Source organism: Lutra lutra, chromosome 14 (genome assembly GCF_902655055.1).
Source record: "Lutra lutra chromosome 14, mLutLut1.2, whole genome shotgun sequence".
NCBI lineage: Eukaryota > Metazoa > Chordata > Mammalia > Carnivora > Mustelidae > Lutra > Lutra lutra.
Genome location: NC_062291.1, coordinates 16,638,862 through 16,660,230, shown reverse-complemented (window position 1 = coordinate 16,660,230; position 21,369 = coordinate 16,638,862). Strand labels below are relative to the sequence as shown.

Genomic DNA, 21,369 nt, shown 5'->3' with positions numbered 1-21,369 from the left:
TCAGGATGCCCCCCCTGCCATCCTAGCTGGTGTTCTGGAGAATGCCCCTCCCCTTCTGCATACTGCTACCTCTCCCTTTATGGATGTGGACCACAGTTGCCCCCCAGACAAACACCAGGCATGATGTGTGTGGGATGGGGAGACTAGAAGAGTCACTTCTGTTTGCCCACACAGCTCTTTTCTTCCTTTAGGACCCTTGCCCTGGCAGATTCGAGGGAACAGATTCTGTGAAAAATGCTTTATACCAAGGGCAAATTTGTCCATAATTCCTTTTTTTTTTTTAAGATTTTTATTTATTTATTTGAGAGAGAAAGCACAAGACGAGGCAGGGCAGTGGGAGAAGCAGACTCCCTGGTGAGGAGGGAGCCCAGTGTGGGGCTCAATCCCAGGACCCTGGGATCATGACCTGAGGTAAAGGCAGACACTTAACCAGCTGGGCCACCCAGGCACCCCATCCATAATTATTAACTGAAAAGTAAATTTTATGACCATTTCTGAAAAGAAAAACTCTGCAGGGGTTAACACTGGCAGTTTTACCTTGAGTAAGAGATGAGTCAGACAGCTCAGTTGTTGAGGTCCTACAATGCTGAGTACAATGTAGTACTCAGTTCTCTCAGGATAACAGGCCCTGTCTATTTTGTGGACATTTCCATCCTTAAGACCAGATATCCCTTTTCAAAAAAAATTTTTTTTAGGCTCTACTATGGCATCCGCCCAATGAATCTTACCTAGTTTCAGTCCTAAAAGGGTGGTCAAGTAACTCAGAAAAATCCACTGATTTCTTTTTTGACTTGGTATAATGAATTACTATTACATTTATGGCATATTGATTTATTTCACTTAGCTGTCCTTCATTTGCATACAAACTGCTCTGACCACAGACAGGTGTGAGTGGCAACATGGTGACATTCAGAGTCACACAGTTGTGTGGCCTTCACCCTTTCCTATGTGATCTGACAGGGTTATAGCCAACACCGTGTTTGTAAATGGAAGGACAGGATTGGAGAATGGCTGGAACCCAACTTTGCACACCTTGACCCTGACTCCTGGAGAGGAGGCCTGGGACATATCCTACCCCCTCTCCTCTGTGCCACAGGCTCGGTTCTTGGTGACAAGCTGCAACTGCCCGGGATCTCAAGCTCTGAGGAACTTGACTGCCACAATTTGTCATTTTCAACATTTAAGTACTGTATGCTCTGTAAGCTTTGGCAATCTTAATGCTGGCTCACATTAAATGAAAGAAATTTATAACTCAAAAAAAAAACAAAAAAAAAACAAAAAACCCTGGGATTCCTAAGTCTAGACAAACATAGCAAAACAGAAGCAGATATCTTAACCCAACTCAGAGGTAAGTAATTACTGACCACTGTAGAGTTTGTTAGCACAAAAACAGGGACTAGAAGCCAGGGTTGCTGGTGTGTAATCTACAATTTCCAGATCCACAGTCCTTCCCCCATGCTACCCTCACCCCCTGGCCTGTATTCAGTACTCTAAGCATGCATATAATAACAGTAACAATAGACTAATATTTATCTAGCACTTACTATATACTAGACAATGTACAACATGTTTTGCATTTATGTAATTCCTCACTTAATCATGCAACGGTATGAGCAAGGTACAATGATCCCCATTTGAGGGACTCAGAAATTTGGGCCTAGACAAGTTAAGAAATTTACTCAAGGTCACACACCAAGAAAATGCCAGTTAACCATGTTTTAGGAATAATCTGCACCTCTACTATATTAATTTTGTCATTTCTTTCTGATGCAAGCAGTCTCTTTTTATCTTTCACCTGCAACAGGTAACATAACCACTATCCAAATGTATCCTAATTGCTTCTCAAGAATGGCTCTTACAGCCAGCAAATAATATCTTGATTTCCTTGAACTCATTTCCAAATGTAAGCAAGAGAAAATTTAAAGTCATATAAACCAAATCTAAGGGACTTTTTCTTTTTACTTGCATATATTACTTACATGCTCAAAGGAATTCTTGCCATATCAGAAAAAAAATAGTTTCATAAGGCAGTGATGTATATTTGATCCTTGAAACAAAAATTAGTTCCCCTAAAAGTTGTAACAATGATGATAACTAGTACTCAGTGATGCTAGGGTTCATTTCCTTAGAAATGGCATTCAGTGGAGCAAGATTCATTTTGAGAATGTGAATTCATATTTATTTTAAGACACAAATGAAACAAGCCACAAAATGGTCTGCAGAGATCATGGCAGCTTCTCCAGGTTAGTTGGGGGGCGAGCCACAAAATTACCACTTAACACCAAAGATCGTTAAAAGGAAGTACTCTGAATATGAAGAGACACGGACAATCATTCTGGACCTAAAAATCCAAACCAGTAGTGGTTCTTGGACTGATATTGACTCTCGTCACACTCAATACTGGTTGCTCATTATTCTGGAACAATTCAATTCTGTTCTGCCTGTGCTTACTCCAATTAAAGGCAAATTTGGTTGTAACCTTTAAAATTCAGACTTTTATACTTATAGCTTCTATTAGAAAACAGTGTTTAGAAACCAGAGAGGGAGACAAAGCATAAGGGACTTTTAACTCTGAGAAACAAAGAGCGTTGCTGGAGAGGAGGGGGATGGGGTGATAGGTTAACTGCGGGATGGATACTGGGGAAGGTATATGTTGTAATGAGCACTGGGTGTTACATATGACTGATGAATCACTGAACTCTACCTCTGAAACTAATAATCCACTCTATGTTACTTAACTGAATTTAAATTTAAAAAAAAGAAAACTGTCTAACAAAGCCCTCTGGAATTATTCAGAAACATCCATTTATACGCATTAGATAAAAATATACTCTGTCAGGGCACTTGGGTGGCTCAGTGGGTTAAAGCCTCTGCCTTTGGCTCAGGTCATGATCCCAAGGTCCTGGGATCTAGCCCGACATCAGGCTCTCGGCTCAGCAGGGAGCTTGCTTCCTCCCCTCTCTCTGCCTGCCTCTCTGCCTACTTGTGATCTCTGTCAAATAAATAAAATCTAAACACACACACACACACACATACACACATACACACACACACACACACACACACACTCTGTCAATTGCTCATGATAAAAAGTGCGTAAGAGAGAGGAGTCAAGAAGGCAGAGAAGTAGCAGGCTGAGACTACTTCAGGTAGCGGGAGATCAGCTAAATAGCTTATCTAAAGATTGCAAACACCTACAAATCCAATGGGAGATTGAAGAGAAGAAGAACAGCAATTCTAGAAACAGAAAATCAACCACTATCTGAAAGGTAGGACTGGCGGAGAAGTGAATCCAAAGCGATGGGAAGATAGACCGGGGGGGAGGGGCCAGCTACAAGCGAATGGCGGAGCAACGGAGCACAAAATCGGGACTTTTAAAAGTCTGTTCCGCTGAGGGACATCGCTCCAGAGGCTTAACCGGGGTGAAGCCCAGGCGGGGTCAGCACGGTCTCAGGTCCCACAGGGTCACAGAAGGATCGGGGGTGTCTGAGTGTCGCAGAGCTTACCGGTATTGGAAAAGGGAAGCCGGCTACAGAGACAGAGCCGAGGAGTGAGCTCTCAGCTTGGGGTTGCCTTGAACCGGTCGCAGGCTCGGTCAGCTCGGAGCATGGCCGGAGGCCAGGGTGACGGGAGTAATTGGGCGCTGTTCTCTGAGGGCGCACAGAGGAGTGGGGCCCCGGGCTCTCGGCTCCTCCAGGCCGGAGAACGGGAGGCCGCCATCTTCATTCCCGTCTTCCAGAACTCTACAGAAAGCGCTCAGGGAATAAAAGCTCCCGAAAGCAAACCCAGCAAACCCGAGCGGATTACTCAGCCTGGCCCCGGGTAAGGCCGGTGCAACTCCGCCTGGGGCAAAGACCCTTGAGAATCACTACAACAGGCCCCTCCCCCAGAAGATCAACGAGAAACCCAGCCAGGACCAAGTTCACCTACCAAGGAGTGCAGTTTCAATACCAAGGAGAGCGGCGGAATTCCAGAGGAGAAGAAAGCAAAGCACGGAACTCATGGCTTTCTCCCCATGATTCTTTAGCCTTGCAGTTAATTTAATTTTTTTTTCTCTTTTTCAATTTTTTTTTCTCTTCTTCTGCTAAATTTTTTTAACTTTTACCGTTTTCTTTTTTAACGTTCTTTAAATAGTTTATCTAATATATATATATATTTTTTTTTCTTTTTATATTTTTTATCGGATTTCTTTTTTTAATAGTTTCTTTCTTTTTTTTTTTTTTTTTCTTTCTGAACCTCTTTTATCCCCTTTCTCCACCCTCATGATTTGGGATCTCTTCTGATTTGGCTAAAGCATATTTTCCTGGGGTTGTTGCCACCCTTTTAGTATTTTACTTGCTCCTTCATATACTCTTATCTAGACAAAATGACAAGACGGAAAAATTCACAACAAAAAAAAGAACAAGAAGCAGTACCAAAGGCTAGGGACCTAATCAATACAGACATTGGTAATATGTCAGATATAGAGTTCAGAATGACGATTCTCAAGGTTCTAGACGGGCTTGAAAAAGGTATGGAAGATATTAAAGCAACCCTCTCGGGAGATATAAAAGCCCTTTCTGGAGAAATAAAAGAACTAAAATCTAACCAAGTTGAAATCAAAAAAGCTATTAATGAGGTGCAATCAAAAATGGAGGCTCTCACTGCTAGGATAAATGAGGCAGAAGAAAGAATTAGCGATATAGAAGACCAAATGACAGAGAATAAAGAAGCTGAGCAAAAGAGAGACAAACAGCTACTGGACCACGAGGGGAGAATTCGAGAGATAAGTGACACCATAAGACGAAACAACATTAGAATAATTGGGATTCCAGAAGAAGAGGAAACAGAGGGGGGAGCAGAATGTATGTTGGAGAGAATTATTGGAGAGAATTTCCCCAATATGGCAAAGGGAACAAGCATCAAAATCCAGGAGGTTCAGAGAACCCCCCTCAAAATCAATAAGAATAGGTCCACACCCCATCACCTAATAGTAAAATTTACAAGTATTAGTGACAAAGAAAAGATCCTGAAAGCAGCCCGGGAAAAGAAGTCTGTAACGTACAATGGTAAAAATATTAGATTGGCAGCAGACTTATCCACAGAGACCTGGCAGGCCAGAAAGAACTGGCATGATATATTCAGAGTACTAAATGAGAAAAACATGCAGCCAAGAATACTATATCCAGCTAGGCTATCATTGAAAATAGAAGGAGAGATTAAAAGCTTCCAAGACAAACAAAAACTGAAAGAATTTGCAAATACCAAACCAGCTCTACAGGAAATATTGAAAGGGGTCCTCTAAGCAAAGAGAGACCCTCAAAGTAGTAGATCAGAAAGAAACAGAGACAATATACAATAACAGTCACCTTACAGGCAATACAATGGCACTAAATTCATATCTCTCAATACTTACCCTGAATGTTAATGGGCTAAATGCCCCAATCAAAAGACACAGGGTATCAGAATGGATAAAAAAACAAAACCCATTTACATGTTGCCTACAAGAAACTCATCTTAAACCCGAAGACACCTCCAGGTTTCAAGTGAGGGGGTGGAAAAGAATTTACCATGCTAATGGACATCAGAAGAAAGCAGGAGTGGCAATCCTTATATCAGATCAATTAGATTTTAAGCCAAAGACTATAATAAGAGATGAGGAAGGACACTATATCATACTCAAAGGATCTGTCCAACAACAAGATCTAACAATTTTAAATATCTATGCCCCTAACGTGGGAGCAGCCAACTATATAAACCAATTAATAACAAAATCAAAGAAACACATCGACAAGAATAAAATAATAGTAGGGGATTTTAACACTCCCCTCACTGAAAGGGACAGATCATCCAAGAAAAATATCAACAAGGAAATAAAGGCCTTAAATGACACACTGGACCAGATGGACATCACAGATATATTCAGAACATTTCATCCCAAAGCAACAGAATACACATTCTTCTTTAGTGCACATGGAACATTCTCCAGAATAGATCACATTCTTGGTCCTAAATCAAGTCTCAACCGGTATCAAAAGATTGGGATCATTCCCTGCATATTTTCAGACCACAATGCTCTAAAGCTAGAACTCAATAACAAGAGGAAATTTGGAAAGAACCCAAATACATGGAGACTAAACAGCAACCTTCTAAAGAATGAATGGGTCAACCAGGAAATTAAAGAAGAATTGAAAAAATTTATGGAAACAAATGATAATGAAAACACAACGGTTCAGAATCTGTGGGACACAACAAAGGCAGTCCTGAGAGGAAAATATATAGCGGTACAAGCTTTTCTCAATAAACAAGAAAGGTCTCAGGTACACAACCTAACCCTACACCTAAAGGAGCTGGAGAAAGTACAAGAAAGAAACCCTAAACCCAGCAGGAGAAGAGAAATCCTAAAGATCAGAGCAGAAATCAATGAAATAGAAACCAAAAAAACAATAGAACAAATCAACGAAACTAGGAGCTGGTTCTTTGAAAGAATTAATAAGATTGATAAACCCCTGGCCAGACTTATCAAAAAGAAAAGAGAGAGGACCCAAATAAATAAAATCATGAATGAAAGAGGAGAGATCACAACGAACACCAAAGAAATACAGACAATTATAAGAACATACTATGAGCAACTCTACGCCAACAAATTGGACAATCTGGAAGAAATGGATGCATTCCTAGAGACATATAAACTACCACAACTGAACCAGGAAGAAATGGAAAGCCTGAACAGACCCATAACCAGTAAGGAGATTGAAACAGTCATCAAAAATCTCCAAACAAACAAAAGCCCAGGGCCAGATGGCTTCCCGGGGGAATTCTACCAAACATTAAAAGAAGAACTAATTCCTATTCTCCTGAAACTGTTCCAAAAAATAGAAATGGAAGGAAAACTTCCAAACTCATTTTATGAGGCCAGCATCACCTTGATCCCAAAACCAGACAAGGATCCCATCAAAAAAGAGAACTACAGACCAATATCCTTGATGAACACAGATGCAAAAATTCTCACCAAAATACTAGCCAATAGGATTCAACAGTACATTAAAAGGATTATTCACCACGACCAAGTGGGATTTATTCCAGGGCTGCAAGGTTGGTTCAACATCTGCAAATCAATCAATGTGATACAACACATTAATAAAAGAAAGAACAAGAACCATATGATACTCTCCATAGATGCTGAAAAAGCATTTGACAAAGTACAGCATCCCTTCCTGATCAAAACTCTTCAAAGGGTAGGGATAGAGGGCACATACCTAAATATTATCAAAGCCATCTATGAAAAACCCACCGCAAATATCATTCTCAATGGAGAAAAACTGAAACCTTTTCCGCTAAGGTAAGGAACACGGCAGGGATGTCCGTTATCACCACTGCTATTCAACATAGTACTAGAAGTCCTAGCCTCAGCAATCAGACAACAAAAGGAAATTAAAGGCATCCAAATCGGCAAAGAAGAAGTCAAACTATCACTCTTCGCAGATGATATGATACTATATGTGGAAAACCCAAAAGACTCCACTCCAAAACTGCTGGAACTTGTACAGGAATTCAGTAAAGTGTCAGGATATAAAATCAATGCACAGAAATCAGTTGCATTTCTCTACACCACCAACAAGACAGAAGAAAGAGAAATTAAGGAGTCCATCCCATTTACAATTGCACCCAAAACTATAAGATACCTAGGAATAAACCTAACCAAAGAGACTAAGAATCTATACACAGAAAACTATAAAGTACTCATGAAAGAAATTGAGGAAGACACAAAGAAATGGAAAAATGTTCCATGCTCCTGGATTGAAAGAATAAATATTGTGAAAATATCTATGCTACCTAAAGCAATCTACACATTTAATGCAATTCCTATCAAAGTACCATCCATTTTTTTCAAAGAAATGGAACAAATAATCCTAAAATTTATATGGAACCAGAAAAGACCTCGAATAGCCAAAGGAATATTGAAAAAGAAAGCCAAAGTTGGTGGCATCACAATTCTGGACTTCAAGCTCTATTACAAAGCTGTCATCATCAAGACAGCATGGTACTGGCACAAAAACAGACACATAGATCAATGGAACAGAATAGAGAGCCCAGAAATAGACCCTCAACTCTATGGTCAACTCATCTTCGACAAAGCAGGAAAGAATGTCCAATGGAAAAAAGACAGCCTCTTCAATAAATGGTGTTGGGACAATTGGACAGCCACATGCAGAAAAATGAAATTGGATCATTTCCTTACACCACACACGAAAATAGACTCAAAATGGATGAAGGATCTCAATGTGAGAAAGGAATCCATTAAAATCCTCGAGGAGAACACAGGCAGCAACCTCTTCGACCTCAGCCACAGCAACATCTTCCTAGGAACATCACCAACGGTAAGGGAAGCAAGGGCAAAAATGAACTATTGGGATTTCATCAAGATCAAAAGCTTTTGCACAGCATAGGAAACAGTTAACAAAATCAAAAGACAACTGACAGAATGGGAGAAGATATTTGCAAACGACATATCAGATAAAGGGCTAGTGTCCAAAATCTATAAAGAACTTAGCAAACTCAACACCCAAAGAACAAAGAATCCAATCAAGAAATGGGCAGAGGACATGAACAGACATTTCTGCAAAGAAGACATCCAGATGGCCAACAGACACATGAAAAAGTGCTCCACATCACTCGGCATCAGGGAAATACAAATCAAAACCACCATGAGATATCACCTCACACCAGTCAGAATGGCTAAAATTAACAAGTCAGGAAATGACAGATGCTGGCGAGGATGCGGAGAAAGAAGAACCCTCCGACACTGTTGGTGGGAATGCAAGCTGCTGCAACCACTCTGGAAAACAGCATGGAGGTTCCTCAAAATGTTGAAAATAGAACTACCCTATGACCCTGCAATTGCACTGCTGGGTATTGACCCTAAAGATACAAACGTAGTGATCCGAAGGGGCACGTGCACCCGAATGTTTATAGCAGCAATGTCTACAATAGCCAAACTATGCAAAGAACCTAGATGTCCATCTATAGACGAATGCATAAAGAAGATGTGGTATATATACACAATGGAATACTATGCAGCCATCAAAAGAAATGAAATCTTGCCATTTGCGACGACATGGATGGAACTAGAGGGTATCATGCTTAGTGAAATAAGTCAATCGGAGAAAGACAACTATCATATGATCTCCCTGATATGAGGGAGAGGAGATGCAACATGGGGGGTTAAGGGGGTAGGAGAAGAATAAATGAAACAAGATGGGATTGGGAGGGAGACAAACCATAAGTGACTCTTAATCTCACAAAACAAACTGAGGGTTGATGAGGGGAGGGGGGTTGGGCGAGGGGGGGTGGGGTTATGGATATTGGGGAGGGTATGTGTTATGGTGAGTGCTGTGAAGTGTGTAAACCTGGCGATTCGCAGACCTGTATCCCTGGGGATAAAAATATATGTTTATAAAAAAAATAAAATTAAAAGAAAAATTAAAAAAAAAAAGAAATTAAAAATAGAACTTCCCTATGACCCTGCAATTACACTACTGGATATTTACCCCAAAGATACAGATGGAGTGAAAAGAAGGGCCATCTGGACCCCAATGTTCACAGCAGCAATGGCCACGGTCGCCAAACTGTGGAAAGAACCAAGATGCCCTTCAATGGACGAATGGATAAGGAAGATGTGGTCCATATACACTATGGAGTATTATGCCTACATCAGAAAGGATGAATACCCAACTTTTGTAGCAACATGGACGGGACTGGAAGAGATTATGCTGAGTGAAATAAGTCAAGCAGAGAGAGTCAAGTATCATATGGTTTTACTTATTTGTGGAGCATAACAAATAGCATGGAGGACATGGGGAGTTAGAGAGGAGAAGGGAGTTGAGGGAAATTGGAAGGGGAGGTGAACCATGAGAGACTATGGACTCTGAAAAACAATCTGAGGGGTTTGAAGGGGCGTGGGTGGGAGGTTGGGGGAACGAGGTGGTGGGTATTAGGGCACGGATTGAATGGAGCACTGGGTGTGGTGCAAAAACAATGAATAATGTTACGCTGAAAATAAATTTAAAAAATGATTAAAAAAAAAAGTGTGTAAGAAAATTTAAGGGGACTAGAGACGTTTAGGCAAAAACCAGCATAGACTAAGCTTCTGACTGTCATTTAGAAGCCAGGAAGAGCAATCTCCTCCCCACTGTCAGATCCCATCCATACAATCAGTCTTTGAGTGTTTCTAGCCATGAGGAGATCTGTGGTTCACATAATTTTTCATTATCCTTAATTATTAGAAAGTTTTTCCTTATCACTTCTTTACCACTATCATCAGATGGCAAGTAACAATAATGTGTGCTCATGACAACCAAACTATGATTATTACTAATGGGTTTTCAACAAGTCAGAGAGATGCACATGGGGCTTCCCACAATATAGACTGCATATATATGACCAGGGAGAAGAAGGCAGAATAGCTGAAAAGCTCATGCTTTGAGCCCCTCTGTTTGGATATCTTGTGTACTTTATTTTTAGATTTCAGTGTCTCAAATGATGAATGGGAATTGGGCTTAAGATATGGCCACACAGGCACAATTTCTAAGCAGAAAGAAGCAATTCAAGGCTTCAGTGCCTTCCACCCCTGGCCCTCCTGGAATGACTGATTGACCAAAGCTGGTACATGCCCAGCTGTGGTTATGGTCCCACATAAGTCCCTGTCTGTCCCTTGAGCTAGGCCAGCTCTGCGGCCCAGGGCAGGTTACACAGATGGAAGAGTACCACCTCATGCAGTGGGCAGGATAAAGAGTGGCGGATAATTATTATCTTTTACCGGGCACAAGATCTGATATAAATGTAAGCAATGCAGTATTTTGGTCAATTTCTATTTCTTAGTGTCTTGAAATTTCCATTACAATCAAAATAATAAAAATGTCTTTTGTCCACACTCATGAAATTGTACACATGAAACATGTACAGTTCCTTATATTAAAACTGTTTTTTAAAAAGAAAATATGGAAGCAGTTATCTGAATAAGATAAATTATGCTAAAATAGCAAATCAGCTGCCGAACTCAATACAGACTTCCTTCACATGGCACTTCTACCGTGGGTTAGCACAATTACTCACAGACCCTCACTGGTGGAGGATTCCCCAACCTTAACCTGGGTATCTTGAATATGCTGTTTCCTCAATGCAAATGGTAGAGACAACACCAATGTATCTCATAGCAGCAAACGGATGTTGTAGCTCAAAAAGAATCCACCCCCCTTCTGCTTGTGTCCTGCTGGTCAGAACTAACCTCATGGAAATGCAGTGGCCAGGGTGCCAGGAGAAGCAGCAAGCTCAAGATTGGGAGGTGCCAGTAAGGTCCATCACATGACCACTTAGGTAATAAATGCCTTTTACTCTCCAATCTAAACATGCCTAACTCTTTCACATGTTCTCCAAATGGCATGGTTTCCTGGACCTTTTTCCTGGCTTCCTTCCAATCACTGTTCTGTTTTAAAGATTTTTTTCAACACTGGTATGTGAGCCCCTTGATTTCACAGACAGGATTTGGGGACCGTGTTTATTTTGCAAAGGAAAAGGGATATAGCTTTCAGTAGACTCTCAAAGCAGTTGTCCTGAGAAAGTTTAGGGATCACTACTCTGGCAGCTCATTTTCTTTCTAATAAAACACCAAGTTGGGGTGCCTGGGTGGCTCAGTGGATTAAGCCTCTGCCTTCAGCTTAGGTCATGATCTCGGGGTCCTGGGATCGAGCCCCACATCAGGCTCTCTGCTCAGCAGGGAGCCTGCTTCTCCCTCTATCTCTCTCTGCTGCTCTGCCTACTTGTGATCTCTCTGTCCCTGTCAAATAAATAAATAAAATCTTTAAAAAAAAAAAAAGTCAATGCAATGTTCTAGCAAAGGTCTGAATAGCATTATTCTGCTACTTACTCTGGCTATAGTAAATACAAAGATCAGAATAAAACAAAATTTGCATTCATTTTTTAAATATATTGTTGCCCTTATGGACCAAAAATATATTTTAATTTTTAAAAAATATTTTATTTATTTATTTGATAGAGAGAGAGATCACAAGTAGGCAGAGAGGCAGGCAGAGAGAGAGGGAAGAAGCAGGCTCCCTGTCAAGCAGAGAGCCCGATGTGGGGCTTGATCCCAGGACCCTGCGATCATGACCTGAGCTGAAGGCAGAGGCTTTAACCCACTGAGCCACCCAGGCGCCCCTATTTAATTTTTTTTTTTTTTTTATGCTATGGAAGCACTCTTTTTTTTTTTTTTAAAGATTTTATTTATTTATTTGACAGAGAGAAATCACAAGTAGGCAGAGAGGCAGGCAGAGAGAGAGGAGGAAGCAAGCTCCCTGCTGAGCAGAAAGCCCGATGCGGGGCTCGAACCCAGGACCTGGGATCATGACCTGAGCCGAAGGCAGCGGCTTAACCCACTGAGCCACCCAGGCGCCCCATTTTTTTTTAAGATTTTATTTATTTATTTGACAGAGAGAGATCACAAGTAGTCAAAGAGGCAGGCGGAGAGGGAGAGAGAGGGAAGCAGGCTCCCTACTGAGCAAAGAGCCCGATGCGGGACTCGATCCCAGGACCCTGAGATCATGACCTGAGCCGAAGGCAGCGGCCTAACCCACTGAGCCACCCAGGCGCCCCAATTTTTTTTAAAGATTTATTTATTCATTTTAGAGAAAGAGAATACACATGTATGAGCGGGGCGGGGGGCAGAGGGAGAGGGAAAGAACCTCAAGCAGACTGTACTGAGCACAGAGCCCAATGAGGGGCTTGATTCTACAACCCTGAGATCATAACCTGAGCTGAAACCAAGAGTTAGATGCTAAACTGACTGAGCTACCCATGTGCACCTGACCAAAAAAATATTTTAAAAGGTACAGCACTTGCACTGCTGATAAATTTTGCCTTTTCATAGTCAAATGGTTTAGAGTGGTCTTTGTTTTTATCAATCTTTAGACTACATGCAGAGCTATCCATTTTTGTTGCATGGGCTGAGGACTCACATCACTTTGAATACTGATCCTATCATAAATCAAACCAGCTGCCTTTGCCAAAACCAGCTTCAAATCTTCTGCATTCCATCAATTTATTCATATAAATCATTTACACAAGCCCTGGACCAGTTAAGCACAAAGGGCCAAACCACAGAACACACTACGGTTCCCTCCAGGAAGATGTTATCACCAGCATACTCTGGGTATCTTCCTCTTTATAGATCTTCTCCCATATGTGTAGTTGTCTCTCTTTACCCTCTTAAGAAGGTGTCATCACGTCTGTCCTTATGCCATTAGTGGCTCTTTTCAAATAAGCTCTTTATTTATTTATTCATTTTTTTAAAAAAGATTTTGCTTATTTGACAGACAGAGATCACAAGTAGCCAGAGAGGCAGGCAGAGAGAGGGAGGGGAAGAAGGCTCCCTGCTGAGCAGAGAGCCCAATATGGGGCTCGATCCCAGGACCCTGGGATCATGACCTGAGCCAAAGGCAGAAGCTTAACCCACTGAGCCACGCAGGCACCCCATCAAATAAGCTCTTTAAAAGTCTCATCCCCTAAAGGCAACCTGAAAGCTCTAAGATCACTGACTTCTATTCTGATGATGCTTTCCTTGATTTTTTTTCTAACCTCCTGCACCTAAAATACACTTTTAATATTAACACTTTTACTACAGAACTATCACCATAGAGGATGTGAAGCAAGATATGTAACATCTCAGGAATTGCTTTAAAAAAAAAAGGCAGGGGGAGGGGATGTAGCGCTATGATCGGCTAAATGGTCTTAAAGTTTCCTGCAAATCAAGAATTGCATGGTTCTGTGACTTTTGCTAAATAAACAGAATAAAATAAACAAAACAACTTTCTTGCCAGGAGTTCAAGGAAATTCACTGATGGATTTGTACTGATTTGCTCAATAAACTTAAGCCTGAAGAAGTTACGGAGTTTTCTACATTAATATCCATAATCCAATGCAAACTAGGAAATACTCCACAAAACTCATATTCCTTTGGAAAAATACCAGCCCTCGTCCTCATCAGGCATTGAAATGGCCCACTTCCCAACAGTAATATCTACTTAACATTGGCTGATGACTCCTTTTAGGTTGGCTGTCTGCTGCAGAGGGTAAGTATGTCCAAAATATTACAAGGTTAACTATGTAATAATTCAATAAAATTTATTCTAATGAATGTTATAAGACTGTAGCACAGGAAAGAAACAGAGACATTACATGCTGAGTAGGTGATAAATGTTTAGGCAGGTGAATGCAGCCACAGCTGGTGGGCAGGACTTGTCCTGACCACCATGACCTCTGTATGGAGCCCCCAACTGCCCATTCAAAGCATCAAGTCTGCAGCACTGACCTTCTTCCCCCATGAGGTCATACCTAATCACACGATATAGTGGAACAGTCTTGCATTGAAAGTACCCAAAAGCACTTCACAGAGGAGAAAGCCTTCATTTTAAGACAGAAGAAAAAAAAAAAATCAAGTCTACTTTGCCTCATGAAGCACAGGAATACCATATAAACTGAAGGATCATGTGGCTATAAATATTTTTCAAAATATATTCCATATTAAGGAATCGTTAAAAGCTATAAATAAACCTTATTCCAATCCAATAAGTAGTGCCTCCAAATAAAATGTGAGTTGATCATTATTTTTTCTTCCTCTTGCCTTACCTTATACAAACATTGCTTATAAAAATAATCTCTAAGGGGCATTTACAGACTTAAAGTAAATGAATTTCACTTAAAAATAAGTAAACACTATCTTTTTATTGGTCTATTCTCAAATAGGATTCTTGTCAAGAAATTTGAGTTGAGTTTTGACTTTTGTTGTGTGTATTTGCTTTACATGGGTTTGCTTTGGTCTTATTCATTAAGCAGAAAAAACACCTTTCATTATCATTTTCACCAATTAATAAGGCAAAAGTGGTTTTCAAATGATAAGCATTTTGATAAATAGTTATAAATGCATTAGCTTAAGAATATTTCATCAGCAACTACTATGTTTCCAGCACTAGAGTAAATTACTTAAAAGTAGATGGCATGGGACATCTGAAAAATGTTGTAATACATGGAAACACCAAAGAATGATGCAAAGACTCAGAATGAACTTCATCAAAACTGCAGAAATCAGTCAAAGGTTTACAGCAATGAAGCTAACAATGAATCAAGAGGAAAGTGATTTAAAACCAGTAAAAGAACAGTGTTATTAGCATTTTAACTCGCTCAAGTCCCTACCCCTATGAGGATCTGTGATGGTCTTAAGGCAAAAGTCCATGTTCCCAACGTGGATTCCTGAACCCATCAGGAGGAGAGCAAATCTTGTTCTAAAAGCATTACACTTGCCTATTTTGAGCCCCTACGTGGGGCTCCCTGAAGGACTGATGGAAGGCACTCTCCTTTGGCCTCACCCAAAAGTCTGTCAAGGTGGATAACTGTCAATGCTGAGGACATTCCTTGATAACGCTGACAGACACATGAACAGGTCACTGTCAATAGGGGAAAGATGAGAGCTGGGGCAAACAACAGACACCAAGGGCCTGAGAGGAAAGGCTGGAGGGAGAGATACTTCAAATAACAAGGGCTTTGGAAAGTTCCTGTGCATAATGGGAATTCTAGAAAGCCACACATAGCCAAGGCGCACTGCATCAGAAAAAAAAAAAAAAAATCCGAAGGGTCTTTCACCTCCTGCTGATGGTTTGGCTCAGGGTAAACAGAAAGTGATGCTAAAGCAAGGCTGTAAACAGCACAGCTAGACATAGGAGCCAGTCAACACAGCCAATGTGCAAGACTGGGAGAGGGCTTGTTCATTTAATTTTTCTACTGGATTCCAGGCATTTTAGGAAATTGTGGTCTAGAATTCCAGATCCAGGAACATGCTAAAGGAACAGAAACTCCAGAGAGCACAGGACAAAAAAAATACAATATTTACAAAAATAGTGTATAAAAGTCACTAAGCAAACACACCACTCTAACCCACAGCAAGCAACAGCAATATACACTGAAGACAGAAACATCTGATGCCCAGAGTTCTCACATCATATTATTTAAAAATGTCCACATTTCCACAAAAGGTGTCAACCATACAAAGAAAGAAGAAAATAGGGTCTATTCACAGAAGAAGATAGTAACATAAACTATTCCTGAAGACACACAGACACTGGAAGGAAATCAACTGTCTTGGGCACCTGACTGGCTCAGTCAGAGAAGCATGTGACTCTTGATCTTAGGGTCCCGAATTAGAGCCCCATGAATAGTGTAGAGATTACTTAAATAAATAAAACTTAAAAATAAAAAGTAAACTGTCTTAAATATGCTCAAACAGCTGGAAGAAACCACACACACAGAAAAAAGGGAAACCAAAAGAAAGATGTTTCAACAATTTAAAAATACTAATAAAGGGATGGAAAGTTTATTTTATTTTATTTTATTTTATTTTATTTTAATCTTTAAGGAATGGACATTTAAAAAAATAGAAATTTTGAACCTAGAAAGTATTTGAAATGAGAAATAGCCTCAAAGCTTTCAACAGCATATCTGAGCAGGCAGAAGAAATATTCAGTAAACCTAAAGATAAGGCGAAGTAGCAGAAAGAAGAAAGAGTGAAGATAAATAAGCAGAACATAAGATGCCTGAGGGACACTGTCAAGTGTACCAACATATACATAATAGAATTTCCAGAGAAAGAGGCAAGAGAGAGGGAATTAAAGAACATCAGAAGAAATAATGGTTAAAAACTTTCCAAACTGATTAAAAAAAAAAAAGAAGAAGAATCTATACATCTAAGTATCTCAATAAATTCCAAGCAAGATATGTTCAAATAGATATATACTGAGACATATTGTAATCAAAATGTTGAAAAACAAAAAGAGAGAGAGAATCTTGGAGGCAACAAGAGAGAAGTAACTCATCATTTACAAGAGATCCTCAGTAAGATTACACTGAATTTCTCATCAGAAACCACGGAGGCAGTGGGAAAACATAAAAGGCTGAAAGAAAAAAAAACTCAGAAAACTAGAATTCCAGATTCAGGAAAACTAACCTTCACAAGTGAAGATGAGGTTAAGACATCCAAGATAAACACAAGCTACAAAAAATGCTAAAAGAAGAAGTCCGTCAGGCTCAAATATAAGTCATTGAAGTGCAACCTAAAACCACCCAAAGAAATAAAAATATTGTTAAATGTAAACTAGATAGGTAAATATAAAAACCAGTATTAGTGCATATTTGGTTCATAACTCATCTTTTCTTTCCTATATTATTTAACAGACATATACATGAAACAATAATTACAAATATGTATAATGTATAAAGCTACAATAAATGACAATAAAAACATAAATGGGGAGGGAAAGAGCTGGATTAAGAGTACAGCTATGGGGGCGCCTGGGTGGCTCAGTGGGTTAAGCCACTGCCTTCGGCTCAGGTCATGATCTCAGGGTCCTGGGATCGAGTCCCGCATCGGGCTCTCTGCTCAGCAGGGAGCCTGCTCCCTCCTCTCTCTCCACCTGCCTCTCTCTCTACTTGTGATCTCTCTCTGTCAAATAAATAAATAAAATCTTTAAAAAAAAAAAAAAGAGTACAGCTATGTAAGCTACTAAAGCTAAGTTCCTGTAAGTTAAAATTAGATCTTTTGTTATAAGACATTAAGTATAAAACTGAAGACAAGCACTAAGAAAATAACATGAAAAGGGAATCAAAGGTTTACAGCAATGCAGCTAACAATGGATCAAGAGAAAAGTGATTTAAACACAGTAAGAGAACACTGTTATCATTTTTACTCCCCCAAGTCCCCAGCCCCATGCAGATCTGTGAGGGTCTTAAGGCCAAAGTCCACATTCCCACTGTGGAATCTTAAATCCAGAGAGGAGGGCCAGCCTTGGACCTTGACCATAGAAACATTGTTCTAGATATGTCTCCTGAGGCAAGGGAAACAAAAGCAAAAATAAACTATTGGGACAACGTCAAGATAAGAAGTACAACTTTTTGTTATACAACAAAGGAAACAATCAACAAAACTAAATGGCAACCTACAAAATGGAAGAAGATAGCTGCAAATGACATATCCCATAAAGGTTTAGTATTCAAAATATATAAAGAACATACCAAACTTAACAACCAAAAAACAAATAATCCAATTAAAACATGGGCAAAAGATATGAACAGACCTTTCTTCAGAGAAGACATCCAGATGGACAATAGACACATGAAAACATGCTCAACATCACTCATCATCAAGGGAGATGCAAATCAAAACTGCAATGAGATACCACCCCACATGGGTCAGAACGGATAAAAATTAACAAGTCAGGAAACACAGGTATTGGCGAGGATGCAGAGAAAGGGGAACCCTCTTGCACTGTTGGTGGGAACACAAACTGGTGCAGCCACTGTAGAGAATAGTGTGGAAGTTCCTCAAAAAGCTAAAATAGAACCACCCTATGATCCAGCAATTGCACTACCAGATATTTACCCAAGGAAAATGAAAACATTAATTTGAAAAATACATATGCATCCCTATGCATCCCTATGTTTATTGCAGCATTATTTACAATAGCCATGATATGGAAGCAGCCCAAGTATCCACTGATAGATAAATGAATAAAGGATATGTGGCATATATACACAATGGAACATTACTCAGCCACAGAAAAGAATCAAAGCTTATTAACTAATTGTGATAATCATTTCACAATATATGTAAACCTAGTCATACTGTACACTTTAAACTTACACACTGCTGAATGTCAACTGTATCTCAATAAAACTGGAAAAAATTTAAAGAAAAAAAAATATGACCCAACTTACATGCTGCCTACAAGAGACTCATTTAGATCCAAGCACAAAAATAAGTTGAAAGTAAAAGGACAGAAAAATAAATTCTCTGCAAATAGTAACCAAGGGATAACCAAAGGATAACTGTGGTGGCTACACAAAAGCCTATGGACAGAAGAGATTTAATCAAAAACTGTTACAAGACACAAAGAAGAAATTTATATGTTGATAAAAGGTCAATATAAAAAATATGTGGGGCGCCTGGGTGGCTCAGTGGGTTAAGCCGCTGCCTTCGGCTCAGGTCATGATCTCAGAGTCCTGGGATCGAGCCCCGCATCGGGCTCTCTGCTCAGCAGGGAGCCTGGTTCCTCCTCTCTCTCTGCCTGCCTCTCTGCCTGCTTGTGATCTCTCTGTCAAATAAATAAATAAAATCTTAAAAAAAAAAATATGTAACACTTATAAATGGATAAGCATCTAAAACAGAGCTCTAAAATAGCTGAAGCAAAAACTGAAAGGACTGAAGGGAGAAACAGAGTTCTACAACAAATAGCTGGAGACTTCAATGCCTTACTTCAATTATGGATTAAAAAACTGAATGGAAGATTGAGAAGGAAATAAAGGACTTGAACCACATCATAAAACTTATTCTGGCATATGTATATGGAACCCTCCACTAAAAATCAGAATACAAATTCTTCACAAGGATACATGGAACATTCTCTAGGACAGACCATGTATTAGACCACAAAGTAAGTCTCAACAAATTTGAAAAGACTGATATCTTACAAGGTATCATTTTAAACCAAATGGAATGAAGCTAGTAATCAATAAAAGAAGAAAAACTGAAAATTCACAAATAAACAGAAATTATGTAACACATTATTAAAACAATGACGGATAAAAGGAATCAGTAGGAAGTTAGAAAATACTCTGAAATGAATAAAAGCAAACACACAGCAAATCAAAACATATGAAAGGCAGCCAAAGCAATGCCCAGCTATAAACATCTACATTAGAAAATAAGGAGGATCTCCAAACAATCACCTAAAATCACACTTTAAGAACTAGAATTAAAAAACAAAATAAACTCAAAGGTGGTAGAAGGAGGGACATAATATAATATTAGAGCAAAGACAAATAAAATAGAGACTAGAAAAATAGAGGGAAAAAAACAAAACAAAACCAAAACTTAGGTATTTGAAAAGATCACCAAAATGGACCAACACTTAACTAGACTGATGAAGAAACACAGGCAGGAGACTCAAATTACTAGAATCAGAAGTGAAAGTAGGGGGGCACCTGGGTGGCTCAGTTGGTTAAGCAACTGCCTTGGGCTCAGGTCATGATCCTGGAGTCCTAGGATCCAGTCCCACGTTGGGCTCCCTGCTCAACAGGGAGTCTGCTTCTCCCTCTGACCTCTCCCCTCTCAGGCTCTCTCTCATTCTCTTGCACTCAAATATATAAATAAAATCTTTAAAAAAAAAAAAAAAAAGAAATGAAAGTAGGAAAAGTTACTACTGACCTTACAGAAATTTTAGAAATTACCTAAGAATACTATGAATAATTATCCAATAATTATTGGATAATCTAGAAAATTTAGACAAACTCCTAGAAACACATGAACTACCAGAATGACTCAAGAAGAAAAAATCTGAAGAGACCTGTAACAAGTAAAATGATTGACCAGTAATCCAAGGAATGGCCAGGATCAGACAGTTTCACTAACGAATCCTAGCAAACACTGAAAAAAAGAATTAACACCACTCTTCAAATTTTTCAAAACAGTAGAAAAGAAGAGAAGACCTCCTCACCCTTCTATGAAGCCAGCATTACCGTGATACCAAAACCAGACAAAGATACCACCAGGAAAGGAATCTATACTCTAACATCTCTTATAAATATAGATGCATGTAAGCTTTAACAAAATACTAGCAAACCAAACCAAATAGCATATAACTACGTGGGATTTATCCCAAGAATGCAAGAGAAGCAATCAGTTTAACACACTACACAAAGAGAATACGGGAAAAACCACCACATGATTACTTTAATGGACACTAAAAAATAATGCGACAGAATCCAATACTTTCATGATAAAAATACTCTGTAAGCTAGGATTAAAAGGAACTTTCTTAACCTAATAAAGGGGGTTTATGAAAAACCAACAATTTATATATTATCCAATGACTGAAGACTGGATATTTACTTTGAAGATCAGGAATAAGACAAAGATGCTTGCTTTCTGCTTTTTTATTCAACATTGTGCTAGAGGGCCTAGTCAGAACAATCAGGCAAGAAATTAAATGAAAGTCAACCAGCTAAAGAAGTTAGAACTGAAACTATCTCTATTCACAGGTGATATATTATGTATATAATACATAAAGAATAAGAAAAAACACACAAACCATTAGAGCTAATACAGAAATTCAAAAATGTTGCAGGGTATAAGATGAACACACAAAAATCAGTTGTATTTCCTTCCATATACCATTAAAGAAAAATATGAAAATGACATTAAGAACTTAAAATAGCATCAAAAATATAAAATGTTAAAAAATATATATAAAATGTTTGGGAATATATTTAACAAAAGAGGCATAAGTTTGT

At 39.3% G+C, this 21,369-nt stretch overlaps 1 long non-coding RNA gene across 1 annotated transcript in view; it reads right to left on the bottom strand.

The window, feature by feature from the left end:
* Positions 1 to 555: 555 nt before the first annotated feature.
* LOC125084288 (uncharacterized) overlaps positions 556 to 21,369 on the bottom strand; it is a 43,541-nt gene continuing 22,727 nt past the window's right edge. The window contains exon 3 of the long non-coding RNA XR_007122585.1: positions 556 to 671. This is a non-coding gene — a long non-coding RNA (uncharacterized LOC125084288). The remainder of the gene's footprint in view (positions 672 to 21,369) is intronic.